The 21,086-nt window shown below is 29.8% G+C and overlaps 1 long non-coding RNA gene across 3 annotated transcripts in view; it reads left to right on the forward strand.

The window, feature by feature from the left end:
* The window catches only part of LOC121117837 (uncharacterized), a 90,819-nt gene that overhangs the window by 57,432 nt on the left and 12,301 nt on the right, over positions 1-21,086 (forward strand). Inside the window, exons 3-4 of one of the 3 annotated variants that reach the window (XR_011780088.1) lie at positions 9,845-10,167; positions 13,178-13,614. The exons of 1 other annotated variant lie outside the window; for it this stretch is intronic. This is a non-coding gene — a long non-coding RNA (uncharacterized lncRNA). Of the gene's footprint in view, positions 1-9,844; positions 12,171-13,177; positions 13,615-21,086 lie in introns of those variants that run through there. One more of the 3 variants, XR_005864255.2, reaches the window with a different exon arrangement.

The raw sequence follows: 21,086 nt of genomic DNA on the forward strand, positions 1-21,086 counted from the left end.
AATTATTGTCTATTTCTATCAACAATTTATTCTTGTGGATCCTATCGAGGTGCTACGAAATAAAGATGAAGTAACCAAAATTGATCGTTACAATAAAAGAATGATAAATTGATAGATTTTATATGAAAGGCATATCATTGTCAATATAAGTCTCCTAAATCAAATAAAGGTTCTAAACTATAGATGAAATTCTTGGGTACACTAACTCATTCCACAAATTTGAATACCTTACTATAATTGACTTAACTATGTCAATGAAATACTGAGGTGTATGTGCTTATGATATTTTTGTTCAAGATTGTTTTTATGTTGACGCGCCACACATATGTATCAATTAAAGATCAATCATGTGGTTTTCTTTGTACACATTGTGTTTTGTTATTCTGTATATAGGGGAAAGCTTTTCTTGTAATACCTATATAAATCCTATTTCCATTTCTTATTTTCTAAGAAAATGATTAATCCATTTTTATCATTATGTAGATTAAGGATCATGGATCAATTTATCCTTCACATACACATATTTATTAATATTCCACTATAAATACAAATATACTCTTTGTAATTCTTACATATATTATATCTGGTGACATCAACATACATGTGACTATATACCTAAATCTTGATATGGATAGAGAAAAGTGTCAAGTCAAGAGAATTTTTTTATGTACACATATTGTATTTATTTAAGTATGTATTAGGGATTCTCTCTCTGGATTCCAGAATCTCGTTTTTCTTTAATTTTTTGTGATTTGTTACATATAGGAAGTTCCAGGGAAATCCTGCATTTAATTATTATAAAATATTAGTTTCATTTAATGAAATAAAATTAATCAAATTAAACGTGAAATACATATTGAAGAACCGTTTTCATTTATATTAATAAATCGAATATATTTTAGGACTGAGTAGGAACTTAATCTAAGAAACAACAATGCAATCAAACGTACACGCCATATTAAAATAGAAAAGAACAAGGAAGTGCATTACTTAAAATAGAAAATAAGTCATTTGACTTCAGATGAGTTGTAGCAACGAGCGTGTGTACGCTTTGCGCTTCATATTAAAAAGAAAAAGAGGAGAGTACTTATAAATCCTAAGCATTTTTTAGCGTAGAAGTTTCTTTGTTGTTGGTAAACCGAAAAATATTGTTTTATTTTCCCAAGCTCTTATCATTTTATGATTTCATTCTTAAGGGGATGATGTCTAAGTATTGAGTAATTACGTTTGAATGAACTCATGAAAAACGTAGAGTTACACTGAGGATTTCTTGTGGAATTCTCTTTATATTAATATAGAAAAACTAAATTTTTAAAGCAACGATTTTCTGTTCGTTGACGTCTAATAAATCCAGGCAATGCCGGGTACTCCTGCTAGTACATTATAAAAATGTTTCATATCTTCATAAAAAGTTCCGTATTTTCAATAAAATAGGTGTTTTTCAAGCAGTATGAGATATGACATTTCAGATTACTCATATTTTGTATTTATAAAAAAAGAGTTCTAATGATGCCCAATTGACTTTAATCACCGGTTGGTTTCCTATCTCTACCAAAAATCAGCTTGTTATCTAATATTTTTTTAGGGTCGGATAAGGTTGCAGAATTTAAAAAAGAATACTAAAATACAATCTGTGCACTTTTTATCATTATGATTAAAATGTAGAACATGAGAATGGAGAATCTATGGGTAGAAATATTTCAAATATACAAAGAAATACTTAAATTTTACTAACGGGTTCCCGATATTTCTTGAGATTCCATAATTTAATTTTTTTTTCTTCCTGGAATCCCACTTAAACATAATTTCCCGGGAAATGAGTAACCCTAATGGGTATAAGCACAAAAAATGTATATTTTATAAAATAGGATCCATCAAATTTTGATAGTGACTACGACTAGGTACGTTTTATATCTGTCAAAAAATTAAGAAAAACTTCTGAAAAATAAAAATTTTGTGTCTTAAACAATTTCCCTTCTTCTGAACGAGAGAAAAAAAAAAAAACAGAACAGAAACATACACAAGTTGTTATACATAGCTGCTCCTCACTTTAATATTTGTATTTAGTTTACATTATCTTTCAAAATACTGTGTCTGCCATAGTTTTACAGGGTGTCCACGATAAATTGGAACTACATAAAACTTCGCCCAGATCCATAATGTGGATATTCAGGGTTACATCATACTAATTTAAAAGGTTGTGTGAACAATACACTATAACTTCCACCACAATTGTTTTGACAGCAAACAATAATCATCATGGAACAAGCAAGGAGAGACGCCATCCTCGAATGGGCTCGCGCGGGACACAAGCCCTCTGCTATCTGCAAGCTTCTTAACTACCCCAAGACAACGGTGTACCGGGTCTTCAATGCCCGGGAGGTTGAGGGGAAGGTCTGCCGGAAGGCTCACAACATGAGAAGTGACCGAATCCCCACTCCCCGCTTCCTTGAAGGCCTCCGGATGTCCATCAAGGCTTCACCGGGGACTTCCTTGTCCAGGTTGGCCAAGAACCGTGAAATGAGCAAGCAGCTGGTCTCCAAGCCTGTGAATGAGGACCTCAGGTTCAGGTCATACCGAATGGCCAAACAACACATCCTCACGGCATCCATAAAGGCCACCAGGCTCACCAACGGTAAGCGTCATCTTCTTCTCCGACGAGAAGAACTGGACTGTCGACAGAAGCTACAACGTCCAGAATGACAGGTGGTTTGCCCAGGAGAGAGAAGAGGTCCTTGGGGTCTTCACCACAAAGTTCCCTGGGTGTCATCTGCAGCACTGGTGAGGTGATGCCTCCTTTATTCTTCAATTCCAAGGAAAGGGTTAACGCGATAAGGTACTGCGAAGTCATGGAGTAGTTCGTCATCCACTGGATGAAGGATACGGGCGCTGAGAGGGAGGTCATATTCCAACAAGACTCAGCGCCCGCCCACATCGCCATGAGGACCACTTTTCAACTCCCCACATCACTTTCTGTGATTGCAACACCTGGCCCTCTAACTCACCCAACCTCTATCCGTGTGATTACTACTGGTAGGGGAAGTTGGAGAGGGAGGTGTGCAAGGTGAGCCACAAGAGCATCGCGGCCCTGAAAGGCTCCATTACGAGGGAGTTGAATGTTGTCGATTCCGCGAAAGTCATCAGGGCATGCAAATCCTTTAGGGGCAGGATGGAGAAGATGGTGGATAATGAGGGAGGACATGTTGAATAAATTTATTGTTTAATATCATGTCTAACTTTTTCATGTTAACAAATACACTCCAAATTCCATTTTTATCAAGCAGGTTGAATTTTATCGTGGACACCCTGTAGAGTAGCTACGTTTATAAAAGTATTACTACACAATTTGAATTTCGAGTGCTTTGAATCTGCTCTAACATGAATGAAGTTTTAGTTGTTTTTTATTGTTCTCTAACATAAGTAGCAAGTTCCCGATATGGAAAAAGATCAAGCCATTATCGATGTCTAGTACCCAAAAAAAGACAAAGGGGCATTATGGACGCCTTAAATGTTCTCAATATGACTAATGCACTGTCAGCAATTGAGAAAATGTTGAAATTTATATATTACGAATGCTATAATTCCATGTTATCGCCTTGCATAACACAAATTCCACGAATAAATCATTTGTAAATCGTTATGAGGAAGAGGTTGAACGCTGATAAGGATAATAGGGGTGGGTATTGAAAGAAAAAATTTGGATTAAAATATGTAAATTATATCTTACTCTGTCATTTTTCATTTAATAAGAATTTAGTTATGTATAATTATCCGAAAACATTAGTCCAATACCTCTACAGATCCCCAATTAAAATGTAAATCAAAAATAGATATGAAGGTAGATCAACTTACAAATTATTCGGACATTCACCAAACTTATGGGAATTAAATACCAGATATAAGAAATTTTAGTCCGTTGCTCTGAATCATAGTCGTATCAAATTTTGAAATTTGTGAAACAAATTTACTACGCAAAAAAACTCACAATTTATTTTTTACTTCTCTCCAAAATAAAGCAAGAATGACACTAATTGAATTTTTCAATGTAAGTTATATATTTTTTTCAACATATACCTAAATACAAAAATAATTTAATAAAAATTAAGTCTGTCAACAAAACTTTAAACTCAAAGTTTCATATCTCACACCAGAAGCAATATTTTTGTTTGTAGTAGTCATTTTTCACGTCAAACATAAATTAAGAGCATTTTTAATTTAGTATTTTTATGTTAAATTTTGTGCAAGAAAAAATAGTAACATAAATTAATAGAATAATAAAATAACTTTCTTTAAAAATTTAACTCTAATTAAAAAAGAATTTGTTGTATATGAGACAATTCAATCAATCCAGAGCATAGGTAAAGTATTCATCTTCCTTATAAAGGAATAAAGCCTTCATTTTCTGTCTGTTTAAATTCCAACAGAATTCATTTATAAATAATAAGATAAATAACTAATTAATCCTTTATTTGGAAAGAATATAGTTTTTAAAGGGTTCAAATCTGCAGTTATATTGATTTGATTTATTTGTTGAAAAAATTACTCGAGGTTGATATATTAATAATAATAATTTCATAACTTATCTATTTATTAATAAATTAACTTTCTTTTTACCTCATTAAGACCGAAGTATAGATTTTTCTACGTCGTAGTTAAGACCTATTGAAATATTAAATATCATCATGAATATTTAATTTATTTGATTTTTTTTTGACAACAATGCTCATGACTAGATTATAGGTTTTTTTTTTTTTGATATGGAGTATTTTCAATATAAATATTTGTAACTGTATTCTTAAGAGCAAGTTTGAAAATGGTGCACCTTACATTTTGAATGTAGTATAAAAACATTTTTTATTTATTTATGGAATACTTTTTTTTATTCAAAATATTGGAAGAGTAACAAATTTTGAGACCCGTAAATCCACTTCTTATTGAAAGAATATCATTTCGAAGTAAGAGAGGTTTTATCGAATTTTTTATTGTCTGGACAATAATTTCAGAGTTTTTTTCTGTAATTTTTTTAAGGTATAGTTTTTTTGATGTAAAAATATAATCGTTAAGTAATAATTTGATCATTTCAATAGAAGGAGTTCTTCAAATTAGGAAATTTTTATAAACTTTCGGTCTTTATGTGACACAAAATTTTAAATATTTCAGTACTTAATCTCTTGTAATTTTTACTTTAAATAAAATTTTCATGAGCTAGTACATTTTCCGTGTTTTTTTAAACGCACTATAATTTCATGATTTGAGTTAATAACTCAACTGACTATTGATATTATTAAAGGCAAGGCAGTTAAATATTGATTATATCACCATTTTCTATTAATCTTATATAATCCTCTACAATAATAAAAAAAGCAATAGTATGTGAGAGGGGGCTTAGGAATATCATAAAAGCTCATCAAGAAATAAATGATAATATGCATGACAAAGGTTTGAGAAATGCTGATTGAATTGTGATATTAATTCTTGTCTTAATCCATATCAACAAGCTACATATGTATATAAAGGGGTCGGAAGCAACTGTTAATAAACGCAAATTATGTAATTAAAATACCGAGGTTTTGTGATTTTTTCCTGTATATTCCGAATGCCTTGTACTTTTTGCAAATTAAACAATTATAAACATTTCTCAAATCTTTCATCATGAATGAGCAAAAAGGCAGAGGATCTCATACCTTCTGGATGCCAAAATTGAGCTGGAAGAGAGTATGGACATTGTGAAGAGCTCCATGTATGAAAAAGGATGGAAAATACCTCTCAAGGAAAGAAGGGATTGGGAAACACAGCTTGAAAAGGGATTATGAGTTTGTGGAGGACCTGAAGAAGAACATCGAGGAAGACCCCACAAAATCCATGAATCGCCCCTCTAACGAGTTTGACCTGGACGAGGGGATAATCAGGAGGTCTGTGAAGGAGGACTTGGGGTTGTCCTCTTATAAAAGAACCCCTACCACCTGTTGATGGTCACTCTGAAGGAAAGGAGACTGCAGAGGTGTTCTGTACAGATCATCCCGCAAAATCAATGGTCCTGTGGATAGTGGCCTCCGACCGCAAGAAAATGCCTCCCATCTTGTTTAAGGTTGGGTAGAAAATCGGCTAGGAGGCCTACTAGCAAGGCTGAGGTTCACCATACTGCCATGGCTCAAGGGCATCTACCCAGAGGACAACTATGTTTGTACGCAGGATGGTGCACCCTCACACACATCGGCTAAAAGACCCTCACACACATCGGCTAAAAGGCCGAAAGTTCTGTGCCGTCAACATGGCTGATTTTTGGCCCAAGGGCATGTGCAATCATCTTCGCCGGATTTGAACCCGTTGGACTTTGCCGTGTAGGGCACTTTAGAGAGGGAGACTAATTGAACATCTCATCCGAACGTGGACTCCCTGAAGTCCACCATTATGAAGGAGTGGAACAATTTGTCCAATAAGTTCATCATCAACTCCTCCAAGGCTTCCCACCATCGTGTGGAGGCTGTGATTGCTGGTGAGTAGCCATATTGAGTAAACACGTTCACAAAGGTCGTGTCTCAAAGTTTTGTTTAAAAAAAATTTCAAAATTATTTATTGAAAAATAACATTATTGTTATTTTTCTAAAATCAGCCATTCAGTCCACGTTTTGCTTCCAAACCCTGTAGATATGTAAATTTGACATTATTATAACACCTTCTTTCTCATTTGTGTGTTTTGTGGCAACACTAAATTACTTTTCCTTAATTATCTTAACCCTCTGTTAATGAACTGGGACATTATATACTCCAAGATTTATAAAAATGATTTTTATTCATTTGAATCTACATTTAATATTCAAAACATTGCAGTATGCCCCTGAAACATTAATTCAGACTACATGGAATTCTTTATTTTTATTGATATTGCCTTGTTTAGGAGTTATTTGTATATTTAGTAATGTTAAATCGAGGTTAAGATCATCTAATTAATTGTTTTGCTTAAAAGTCGTTCCTTTTGATTTCTTAGATTCCTTTTTTTTTTCAAATTAACATTTTGTTGCTATTATCATAAATAGTAAGCCCAACTTCATCAAAACGTATTTGTACTAATTTTAATTACAAAATTTTCATAAATTGAAGTACACTTCGATTATTCTTTAATAAAAAATTAAGAATAACAAATTTAAATGGCGTAATTATTATAATCGTTGAACTGTTCACTAAGAGTTAAGAAGATAGCTTTAATCTCTTATATTTATGTGCGTTGTATAGATTCTCACATAATCTATGTTTACCACTTGTTTTTCTTTCCCCGGTTGTGTTCTCTTTTTTACATCCTTGCCGTTGCGCTTGGGGACTATTTTATAAATTCATTAAATGCCAAGTTTTATTAGGTACAAATAGTGAATCAGTATAAGTTAACTTAAAATAGTAATTTAAATAAGGCGAAAATCTAAAATATCTAAGTTAAAAAAAAGTTTTGAACTCGATTTAAATTTCACCCGGATAGATCCTAGAACATGGTGACAGCATGGAACTGAATTTTTAATCTCTTAATAGTTGGAAATCAACTTTACCCTGATCTCAAAGTCCAATAAGAGGTCGGATCCCAATGAATGTGGTATCATTTAAACGAGATCTGTATTAGGTTTTTTTTATAGGAGTATGAATTGGTCATGTAGATTTTAGGGTTTGTAAGAAATGACCAATTTTTCAAACATAGAAGGAATTCCTTATGGCTAAAAATGCGGATGAGAACTTTTACTACGAAGAACAATCTGTCTTGTAAGTTATCAAACCTGTCTATGAGATGGGTTGTTACACTGATTTTGCAATAATTGCATACATATTGCACCTTCAAATACCCTTGATATCCAAAAGTAAAAGGAGAATGACAGAATCGCTGGAAAATTGATACCAGATCATGAAGAGAGGAATAATTGAAAATAGAATGCATCAGTTTTGAAGACAGGACTTACCTTACCACAAAGTTTAATAGTGTAAAAAATAACAATTTGTTGATTTGAGGACTGTTGCTGGAAAGGTGAAACTGTCAATATATTTTGGCAGATTTAAGTATAGACTACCCTTCAGAGATTGCATTGGCAATTCAGTTAGGAAACATTACTTCTGAACTCAATTTGCCTCTCAAGTTACCAGGAAACTTGCACTAGGTATAATGGCTGAACAAAGCTTCTAGAATTCTGAGATATTTTATATCTGATATTACATCAAGCAAAAATTTCTTGAAAATACTTAACTACTACACTCAAATCTGGGTTGCAATTAAATTTTAACCAATTTGCTATGATTGTTCAAAGTATTTGCACCATACCATTTTAAAATTCATAGATATTAGTATATGGATCCTATGGCACGAAAAGTACTATGTAGAAATACATTCTTTTCTCACCATGAAAACATTCTTGGGAGCTTTGGTAAATGAGGATTCTGAAGTTTTGGAAATTCATAGTATTTAATTAATTAAACTGTGGATTGAATCATTTGGTGGAGCATGGTTGATGTATATAAGACAATAATATCAGTTGCAATTTTGCAATATCAGTTTAATGAATAACTTATGAAAGCAAAAAGTGAGCCTTTGAAATTCAACAACTATCCATGTAATCTCCAACAAGTGGAAAGAGCAGTAAAACTTTTCTCATAAAATTCATGCGAGGTTAACGAATACATTTTATCAACTTTTAAATAAAGAAAAAAGCTAATGAAATCTAAAAAAAAAAAGTATCAGTTTTAAGTTATCATATAAGTAAAAATAATAATTATTATTGTTTATGAAAATACTTTAAATATTTAGTAATCTTTTCTTTTCATATGCTGTTGAAGTTAATGTAAAATAAACTGGATATATACTAATTAATATTTTAAATATCTACAGAGTAAAGACAGATTACTAGGTAACTAAAATAATCAGAATATTTTGTATTGTGGGTGGCGTCTTCAGGAGGACATAAACTACACAAACTTTTCATTAAAATGCACATTTTACAAAATAAAAAATAACATATTCGCTGATTTTTCTCCTTTATAAGTGATTTTAATCTTTTCCGTCTAGTTTCTTAACCAATACAGGAACACACAACGTTTACATTTCTCTAGAAGGGACGTATTTTGTTTTAGAAATATAGTAGTCCTTATTTTTAGAAAGTAAATTTTTCTTATTCCACCAGCTAGTTGCTGCAGGCGTAGGCCTTATAATTGGCATCGCCAATGGAAATAATTTTAAATAAGACTGATTTTTTTCCTTTAGACTAGTGTAAACAATTTTTTCTATGAACCGGTCTAGACATAACTTTTTTAAAGGACTGCATTAGTTTGATCCATCAAAAATCGAAACGGTCTCAGACCGGTGTAAGATTTCTAGACCGAACCCCAACACTACTAAACTTTGGGTTCCGACAAGTTTCTGGCAAACTTATGCTACTTAATAAAATTGATTTATTTTTGATTAGAATATTACAAATCAATGTTTTCTTTCTATTTTAATATCTTTTTTTGTTTGTTGTTGTTTTCATTTACTTAATTTCATTTTAAATATATTTTGACTCGTGATTAGTCGTAAGCTGAATTTAGCTACTTGAGTACTTGCAAGCTCATAAAAAAAAAACACTCGAGGAATTCTGAGCTATACTGTTCAATGAATAATTTTTTTCAAGATACGCAAAATATCAGGCAGGAGCAAAAATAGTTTATTTTGCTGTAGTTTACTACAGATAATTTATTTTCTATCTCAATATATTCTTCATCTTTTTCTAATTTCTTCTTGTTGTAGTCATTTACTTATTCCCTTTTTTAATGTCTATATAATATATATTTTTCCTTTTCCCCTAAGTACAATAATTCAATTTTTGTCATTTTTTAGGTGTGTTTTCGAAGCAGCAATCTATATCTTATAAAAAACAGTGAGACACTGGGAATCGATATTGTTTTATGAAAAAAATTAATTTATTAGCAAAAAATTGTCCTCCATAGCCCAGGAACCTGGTCTTATTAGAACTTTACATAACCCTCAATAAGTAACTTAGAATTTTTGGATAACGTTTATTTATGTTTAAAGTCTGTATCTATCTGTGTTTGGGCAAAAGTTCACATCCAAAAAAAGGCCACCATTTTTAGTATAATAGAGATATGTATGGCCTTTTACTATATTTTTTTTTAATGCATTTAAAACACATTAAACACATTGTTAGAATGAGTTCTCCAAAGACAAAAGAAATTTTTTAGTAATATATATATTTTTGACAACAGTGATATAACTGAATTGGTATATGTAAATTAACGTTAAATCGAATTAAGTTTTTTACTAGGTATATTTTAAACGTACTTCCAATTCAATTTTCAGTTATGATATCTATGATGGTTTCAAAATTATATCAATTATCATTTAATTACTATAGAAAGGATACAAAAACACTATATCCGTTTCAAAATAAATGGAACACAAGTATTAGCAAGTAATACATTTTACATCCTAATATTAAGTCATGTTTACATAAAAAAGCATTTTACATTAATTTATTTTATTCTGTGCATTAAGATAAAAGACAGTAAAAATATAAGAATAAAATAAATATGGTTGTGTCAACATAAGAACAATCTTGAAAAGGAGACAATTCCAATATGTTTTTTACATCATATATACGTACAGACAAATATTTCATTGGCATATTTGAGAGAATTGTAGGCATAGTATTGAAGTTTGTGGGATGAGTTAAGATACCTAAGAATTTCTGCTATAGTCAAGAACCTTTATTTTATAAGACACTAATGTTGGACCCATCTGACCTTTCAAATATAATAATTTATGTTTTTTATTTATTGTAACGTTTAAATTTGGCAACTTTAAGCGCAATTGCAAATCATTTAAGGAGCTGATACGAATAACACTGCTTAATATTTATGACAAAAAGTTTTTAAGCAGATTATAATTTAATGTGGGATGCTGATTAAGAATAACGACTCATTTTTGCTATACTACTCTATTGAAAGATATTTTTTTGTTGAAATTCATTTGGAATATATACTTATAGTACAAAAACTTAATATGAAGAAGAAAATATACAAGCAAACTTTAATATACCACTCTGAATTTAGTTGAAAACTGTCCTAAGCTCTACACCAGAGAATTATTTTTCCTTTTTGTAGATCAGTTATGATTTGTTGATAGAAATTGACCATAATCTGTTAAAAAATACAATTACCGTTTTGAGAAAAATCATTTTATCTTATGTTAAAAAAATCCATGGGTAAATTTAGAAATCTGAAGTCGAAACAAAGTTTAACAGATTTTATTTTTAGAAAATCGACCTTTTGTATTTACTCTAGGAAATAATATCAAAAGAAAAAAATCTTCTTTTTTTATGGGACATTTTGATGTTTTTCTTTTTATTTTGTTTTAGTATCGTTATCAAGCCTAGAAAACCATTTTTACTCTTGATTTCGAAGAGTATGGCTTTGACTAGGACAGTAAAAAAAAAAAAAACAATTTAATCGAGTTTATAAGATTAATGTTTAGTGTAGTTAGTATATTTACTAAATTATATTAAAATTTATCCGGTACATTTTCGTCATTTAATATTTTATTCAGACTTTTGTTTATTTTATTTTGCTCAAGTTAGTTTTTTTGTCAAAATGTAATTAAAAAGTTGAAGTAACATATTGATCCAGGATGGGCTTATTGAATAAATAACTATTGTAGAAAAATTACATCCTTCAGTAGTATTACTTTTGTTGCCCTTAAAAAATCTACTTTATTGATTTATCTGCATTTTTCTATTTCTAGTCAACAAAAAATTATGAAATATTTTTTTTTTTTTTTAGAAAAACTCACCTTTCAACTTTATAATTGTGAAAATATATATTATTGTAAGTGAGGTTGTTGTTTTTTACTTAGTAAAATGTGGATTCATTGGTATACAAATCTAGGTTATGCTAAATGCAAGTCTCAGATACTTATAAGCTCAAGAATAACACAAATATTTCTTATAAATCTACTAATGTTGTGTTTTTTAAGTATTGAAAATGCCCTTTAAATTTATATTAATCCAATTCTTATTAATCTATTTCCTAAAGGAGCGATTTTCAATGTGTTGATTGTTGAGACTCAGTTCTCCTAGATCGAATTTGTTTTAGATTTTTTGTTCGTTCTTAAGTGAATTTTTTATTAAAAATAAAAATGTACACATTTTTATCTCTTTTCCACAAAACGTCATTCCTTTTCTTTTGTAAAAATATATATTTTTTTTTTTTGACTGGGTCAAGACCGATGTTTTAGTAGAGGGAATTTTATTAAGAGACCGATTCGCATCAAAGTTAGGCTAGATCGGTTAAAATTATAACTGTTTTAAATTAGTGAAGGATGTCCTACTTTTTTAATTCAACTAAATAACTCAATGAAATGAATACTTACATTTTGTATTTATTTGCATTATTTTTGTTTCGTATCATTTTTATAGCAAAATAATTAATCAATTTATTTCTTCAATTCAGATGTAATATATTTTTATACATACCTAAATATTTGTAAATTCCGTTATGTCTTATAGATAAACAGAAGCTGACATGCCATCAGTGCGTCCTACATAATAAGAAAAAAGTCATTTGATTCAATGGTAAATAAATGTTAAATGTTTAAACTATTATCAAGTCTTGTTTTCTTTTATTCATTTATCCTTAATCGTTGACATGATTTGAATAGCAATAATAAAAGATGAACATACTTTGTCTTTTATATTTATGTTTAAAGAACCATTTTTCAAAATTAATGAACTTTGAAAAGAATAGAAAAAAGTTATTTGTTGTCAATTCAAACTTCTACATCCCTATTTTTAAAATAAAAATCCTATCAAAAATAAGTATACATCAATTTATTATTATACACCATACTCCATAAGTTACTTGTCAACACAATAGCAAACTAGAAAATTTTCCCAAAATTGAATTTGGATTACATATTCCCAATTTCCATCAAACAATTATTCTGATTAATCCTTAGGAGTTTCCTCAAAACTTAAATTAGTAAAAATTAATTATCACAATGAAATGAATTAGAAATTGATAGTTTTTATTTGAAAGACCATATCGGGACCAAATTAATTCGTATCAATCATATGAAATTTTTAAATTTGAGTTACAGTAAATTTTTCAAGGAGATCATCTAAGGAGAATTTACTAAAAATGTGTGTTATGAGTTTAGAGGGAATCTAACAGATTTGGTAACTTATTAAAAAGATACCAATCTCATTTAAATGTAGGATATTTGACAACCAACAATGTCATTTTTGGAAAAACAGTTTACATTGTAATTTACTGAAGCACAGTTTTTATAATAGAACAATTCTAAAATGGAACTAAAATCATTTGCACCAACGAATTCTTCAAGTATTAATAATATATTTATAATCTATATAGAATATATTGTTTATTTGTTTTTATTGATCAACTTTGTTGTTTTGTCTTCATTTTATACTACCAGAAGTACCCTGCATTGTGCGGAGCTTTAAGGCGCCGAAGAACAGAAATATTTGCATAAAAATATAAAACATAACTACTCAACCAATCCTCAGTGTTAATCACCGTTTCTCATGAGCACACTGACACTTTGCTACTCAATACATAGATGATAGATAGTGATGAAAATCCGGTGTATTTTTAAGTTCGACTGTTTTAATTTGTTTTTTTTGAAAAATTAATTTTCTATTCATCTGCTGTCGTCATTATTATTGAACTCTTGAGTTCTAGTGAGCTTCCTTTTCTGCTAAATTCAATTATAGGCTGAGAGAAAATTCGTTTTGCTCATAAAAATGGAGAGTAACCTTGATAATTTATTGCGGAATTATAATTGTAAGTCTTTGTTGGACTAAGAGTAAAATTGAAGATCGACGTTGTAGCTAATGTCCTTGTTTATTTCATTTTTCGCCTTTTCTCTCGTCACAGCAAATTGTAGCTGATCTAAATAAACGTCATGAGAGCTAATCTGTTTTTTACAAAGCATTCTTCCATTTGTTTGGGTAACTTTGTTGATTTTCGATTTCTTTTTTTTGATATACCCAAAATACACACTATTTTCATTAATAATTATAGATGTTCTCCTCGAAAATGAAAAAATAACAATATCACCTTGAGAATAATAAATTAATGTGACGTTATGACCGACAGAAAAGGAATAATTTATTCCCTAGAGCACTATCAGGCTGAGTCTTAGCTATACACGCTCAATGCTACATGCAAAACATCTGTGAGATTTCATTAATGTGATTACATTCTTATTTCTTAGATTAAAAATATGTATATTTGTATGATATATTTTCATACAAACAAACGCGACAACATTATTTTTACTCGCTAGATGGCTCTTAAGTTGAATCAATGCTACTGTTAAAATCGTATTTGTTTTTCATATTAGCAAGATTTTTGCAAAAACAAAGAAACAGAGTTTTACTCAATTAAGTCAAATTTTATTAACTCTCTGTATACTCTAATTATAAATCATGGGCACATAATGAAATGTTCTAATTCCCTTATTAGAACATCCTTTTAGATTGAAGGAAGTAAGAGTTAATATTATAATAAATACTTAGGAGTCGAACTTTATTTTATTAACTTAGATGTTTAATAAATTTTATCAAATTGGGTTCTATTTAAATTCATTTTTTAATTGTTTCTTCTTCCATATGTATATGCACAACAATAAAATAGTCTGTACATTGAAAAAAAAATTCTCTTAACCGATAATAATTAAAATTTCTTAATTAACTAGCTTTATCACCCAATGGTTTCAAAATAGTATTTTCTACCTTTGAACTATAAATAATACAAAACATGGCTAAATTTAGGGCATTTATCTTTAATATTGACAGCAAGAAAATAATAATAATTTTTATTAACTTTTTTAAATGAGCATATGTATTGGTTATGTATGTAAATAACGAAAGAAAAGGATGATGGGATAAAGATTGCTTCAAGCAATATACGTGGTATGCTGTATACAAAATATTTACATATAATAAAATTTTATTATTTTTCAAATATTACTTCATTACGTACAATGCTGTTCCTTTCTGCCATCTTTCTACGTTCAAAACGAAGAAATTTATTTATTTTTACTCGTGACCTATTATTTAAACGCGTGCGAATTGATCACCATGATAAATAAATCAACCAAGGGCAAATTTATATTTAGGTGTCTTGTCTTATAAGCAATTTACAATCATTTAAATTTGTTAGCTAATGCATCAAAAATCAGTACATTTCAACAAAAAATACCTTCAATACGTATTGGAATTGAACAGGAGCTCAGGTAAAGTAAATAATCTAGTTTGCTTGATAACAATATACTAATACAGAGCTCTGTGTGTATATATATTTAAAATTAGTGATGTGTCACGAGTAAAGCTAACTAATGGGAACTCAAGTTATATGAAGTAGCCAAAAAACGATGCCCAAAAAATATGTTTGTAGGGGTAAAAGCTGAGTGTTAGTAGGATCTTGCCAATTACTCAAGCCTAAATCTCTTCTCCTTGCTCGCTTATTTTTGTGATGAATAAGTATAGTCCTATAATTTGAAAAAAATTAGCTGAGCTCTGATATTCCAGGTGTGTTCAAAAAGTAGTATTTTCAGGAAAAATATTACAATTACAATTTACAATTAGGACTCCTTCAATGAGGAACACCGATACCAGATTCGAGATTCAACTCTCAAGAGAAATTTATTCCGACACTTTTTGAGTTCCCCCGCCTCCTCTCTCTTTTTCTTTATGTCTATATTTCTCTCTCTTTTCCTTTTTCTTCTTATGACCTACTAAAAACTTACTCTTTATATCATGAGCACACTCACACGTAGTTACTCAATACTTAAATGTTCTCTCCTCCATAATGAAAGAAGAATAATAACAGCTTGAGTATTTTTTTTTAATAATATGATATGATGAGTGAGAGTACTTTCTTTAGAGTGCTCCCTGGCTGAGTTTGGGCTAGACACGCTCGTTGATAAAGCAAAATTCATTATTTTATGCAATGTACTTCCTTTTTTAAATATGACCTTTAGCCATGCACGCTTGTTGTTAAAAATGAGTTTTCAACCCAAATTTTATACAAGTCCATAAAGTATGGAGTTCAACTTGAAGTTTTATTTTAAAATGTTAGAGATGTTTTGAAAAAAAATATTATATGGAATTAAAGCGCAAATAAATAAACACTATGATAAAGGAAGTAATATAATAACTTAGCAACATGAATAATATATTTATATATGCTCCTTATAGATATACATATATACTAGTTCCTATTTCTTTCTTTTTCAAAATGAACTTGTCGGGCATAGTTCAAAATGAAGAAATATAAAGCTTAAGCCATATTGATCCATGTCTAGAGATTGCGCACAACCTTTATAGTTCTAACCTTTACAATTTCTTAAAAAAATAGAATTCATACCTAAAAAAATATCAATGTTAGTCAAAATAGAGCATTTTATGAAAAAAAATATATATACTTGATAAATACACTATCGTACAAAAAATTATTTTTAGATTTATCCTATAACGATTATTTATTATACAAAATGACATATTAAGTATTGCTTTTGCGTTTTATGTATAGCATAAGATCTAAACTTAATTTTTAAGAAAAACCTTTCTTCAATAAAAAAAAATATATATTCCCCAAAATTGTACATTTTTAGTAAAATAGGTTGTAGTATTTTTATTTGTCATTTTCCTAGTAGAATAGGTTTAAGATAGTGATGAAAATCGTGTATATTTTGGTCATTTAAAAAAACAAAAGAAACACACACACAACAAGTTAACCCACACAATTCGAAGAATGTTTTCAAGTAGAGCAGTTTAGCTATAATAACGTTTTATGAAGTTAGTTATAACCATCTGTGACGAAAGGGGAGGAGGAAAAGGAAATAAATGAGAACATTGGTAAGAATTACTCCCATGTCGATCCTCAATTTTACTCGGAGTCTTAAAAATTATAACTCTGCAACAAATCATCAAGGTTGCTCTCTGTCTTTTTAGAGTACACACGAATGTTCTATCAGATTTTGAATAAAATTGAATGTAGTGGGAAAATAAGTTGACTACTCAGGGGTTAAATAATAATGACAAAAGCTGAGGAAAAGAAATTTCATTCTTCATAATACCAATTTCAAAAAAGTGGGCCAGCTAAAAAAATCATACAATTTATATCGCGAATTAAATTTATTCATGACATAAAGACATAAGAGTTCAAGGTGATTATGGAGTGTATTTGTACATACTAGCTCTGATATTCTTGTGCGGAACCCCACCATGAGGAATATAATTTAGCTATCCTGGAGTAATGTACTTAGGTGTACTTCTGCTAGGTGGATATCTAAAGAGGGATAATCAAGATTATATGCACGTTTTCATTATGAAAAACGCTTTAAAAAAAAGATCCTGTGTTTTACATGAAAGACAATAAAAAAAGGCGCGCTACACACAATGCAGCGAATTTTTTTTTAAATTATTTACAAGGAAAAATCATTTTCGGAGAAGACTATTTTAAAATATCTGTAAGATTTTTTGAAATTCTGTAACAGATATTTATTGTCGAATACTCTTTTTCACTATTTGTTAGGTACGATTGAAAATTTGTTCATAAACTTGTGAAATTTACATCTTGAAAGGTTGTGCGCTACTTCTAAACATGGACTAATATATAATTCTTCATTTATTATCAAAAGGAACTTTTGTGGTAATTATGCACCGAACATTTTGAAGAAAAGTTAAAAAAAGAACCACTCTTATATATAAGTGTGCAGTTTTCATATACTTAAGTTTTAAAATGCCAATGATTCTAAAAAAGTGTCTACACAATTTTCTACATTTCAAATTTTAATTAAATTCTGACAAATAAATTGTATTAATGATAAATAACTTTTTAAATGTATGTTGAATAAATATGGTTTTTGTGTTCTGGAATTATTATTACTTTTCTATTTATTTATATTTAGTTGGTATTCATATTTTTTTAACACATCATTTTCACAAAGTAAAATAAATATGATTAGAGGTCATAAATATGCTTTAGTTTCAAAAAAGAAGAATGCAATATTTTATGACAGAATATGAGCAATTGATTTTTTTTTACCAATAAAGTGTAAAACATATACACAAAAAGCAATTAAAGTAATTAATTGGAGATTGTATATTTACAACATGTAAAAGAAAGTAATATTTAGTTTTTCTAGGTAAATATTTACATTAAAAACATGATGGAATGGATACTTATTTACAAAAAAAAAAATCCACTATACGTATATATACCGGGTGTAGAAAAAGTACTGAGACCTTCCTCTAAGGAGTTATTAAAATATTCAAATTGATGTACAATATTCGCAATATTGTCCGGAGCCCCGTCCTGCTGAAAGAAGTACGTGGCCTTGTTGGACTTCTTTATGGTCTTGATGAATCTATGGGACTACATTTTCCTTAAATACCATCAAGTAGTCGGCTGCAGATAAACGATATCTAACAGGGAAACAAATTGGAGGCATTTTTTTCTCGAGTTGATGCCACAACCCCATCATCATCACAGAGGACGGACGTTTGGTCTTGGTGACTGTCCCGATACTGTTGTCAGCCTTGCCAACGCATACCACCTGATCATTTTGCTGATTGTAGACGGGGTCATCGGTAAAAGTATTTTCATCTAAGAAAAAAATTACCCGGTTGCTATTATACTTCAGATCATTCAAGAGGTGTTGACATCGTTGAAGACGGAGTTCTTTTTGACGTTGGTACAGGAGGGGCCTCTCAATTCTTCTAAGCGACCTTCCTCCAGTCCTTTGGGATACATTTCTCACTGTAGACCGATGCACCTTCTTCTTCTTGGGTTACTCTGAAATCTTTATTGTTGAATTGATCTTAAAGGGCCCATGATGTCTTCAGGCTTCTCTTTGGTGTGCCTTCCACTCTTGGGTTTGTCCTAAAGGCTGGCCCTATCAGCTTAACGATTTCTGATCCGACATACTGTGGCCTTGCTGACGTTTAAAGCCTTCATGATGTCTGAGGTGGTCCTCCCGGCGCTGATTAAATTGCCTAGGATGGCTCTTCTTGCCTCCATCGCGACATCATTTTTTTTGTTTACAACATGTACATCAATCAAAATATTCGGAACTTAAAGATTTCATCAACAACACCTATTCAAAACTGTATTTTTACTTTTTCTACGCCCGCTATATATATATGTGTGGTTCGTCAACATAAAAGGAAGCTAGAATAATTTTCCTCAAAATTAACTATGGATTACATTTGTAAATTTCTATGAATTATCCGGAATTTCTATCAACTAATAATTTTTATTAACCCTTTGGACGACCTGCATGTTGTACTTAGTGTCCAAAATTTACTGTCATTGGAAAAGAAGAGAAATTGAAAGATTGTATTTGAAAGTCCACATTGGGGCCAAATTGAATTTAACTAAAATTAAATATAGGTTCCAAACTATGGGTAAAAATCTGTGGTATCTTAACTCATCCAAATTTTTTGAATAAAAGACCCTTTAATGGACTCAAACATGTCTACAATATGTATGTATATTTGAAGTAAAAAATAAATTGAAATTTTCTCGCTTTCTTCACTTTTGTTCAAGATTGTTTTTATGTAGATGCACCACATATTTATGTTTTGTTCTGTTAGCAATATAAATATTTTGGTATTTTTCAATAAAAAATGTAAGACCAAAATGTCGTTAATGGCAATTGACATGGACTTATAGTAGTGTCCGCTCAGAAACTTGATGACTTCTTTTTAAAAATGTTTGTTTATTTTTTATTCTGTTTATTTAAAGGACCATTTTGTTTGGTATGTATGGGTAATCAGATATTTGAGGAATTATGTCGTTGGTGAGATATCTTTTTTTTTAGTTTAGAAAAAATGGAGCTGTAAGTACGGGCTTCAATATCAGTTATTATGGTATTATTTTAAATACATCAATATCCCGGTACACCATAAGTCCGGTATACCAAACAACAACAATATCTAATGTTTATTTTTACAACTACATAAAACTAAGTTATGAAATGAATGAAATATATGTTTTAATAATACTCATTTACCTACGTGTCATAAATTAGAGTAAGTTTTATATATAACTAATTGATTCCCTAGAGTTTGTCATAAAGCTTTTCGTTAAATAATTTTTAGAGAAGGATCCTATGAAGAAAATTTCAATCAATTCTTAGTAAAAATAAACTGTGGAACTTTTGCTCAAATACTCCTCATATGTAACATCCATGTGTTGATTAATTGCACACCTTTTCCCAATATTGCTTTTTTTGCAACTTTAGGGATTGAATTATTCATTATATTAGATTTAATACAAACAATATTTGCAAAAAAATAAACCTGTATTACTCAAGAATTTCTCAAGAGATTAAAACACAAATATATATTTTATTGAAGTTTATTCTACATGTGTTATAATAAAATATATTTACTAACAATGATTAGAGAGAGTATCTCATAACTGAGATGAAAAAGTATTATCATTCTTTAAACATATGAGCTTTTTAAAGAAAACAGCATTATATACTTTTTTCCTCTTTCAGTTGTATAAATTTTATTACATTTTTAATTTCATTTTCGCTCCCATTAAGGAAAAAAATACACACACGAAATATTTTTATTCAAAATGTTAATTTGAATAATACTTGTCCCCAAGGATAATGCTCTTTTCAGTATTTAAAGAGATTTAATTAAAAATGAATATTAGACGTCATTTACGCAATAAAAAAGCATTACTTATTTGAATAAAACCTACATATTCACAAATATGTAATATGCATGTCCAATATAACTACATATAATTAAATCCACAATAACTTCGTTTTTTAGTTCTTATATACCAAATATATTAATACTTACTATAGAAAATATATTTTGCGTTCTATCGTAATATTATCTTTGTTACTTGTGTTAATCCACTCCAAAAACTGAAATATATTTTTAATATTTTGCTTGTATCATATTTTGGCTCAACTTTCTGTGTCAATTCATAAATGATCATACCTTTTTTTTCGTAACTTTTTGAGAATGGTACTTCATTAGTTACTTAGTAATTGACAAATTTTGAAATTA

Source organism: Lepeophtheirus salmonis, chromosome 5, assembly GCF_016086655.4.
Source record: "Lepeophtheirus salmonis chromosome 5, UVic_Lsal_1.4, whole genome shotgun sequence".
Lineage (NCBI taxonomy): Eukaryota > Metazoa > Arthropoda > Copepoda > Siphonostomatoida > Caligidae > Lepeophtheirus > Lepeophtheirus salmonis.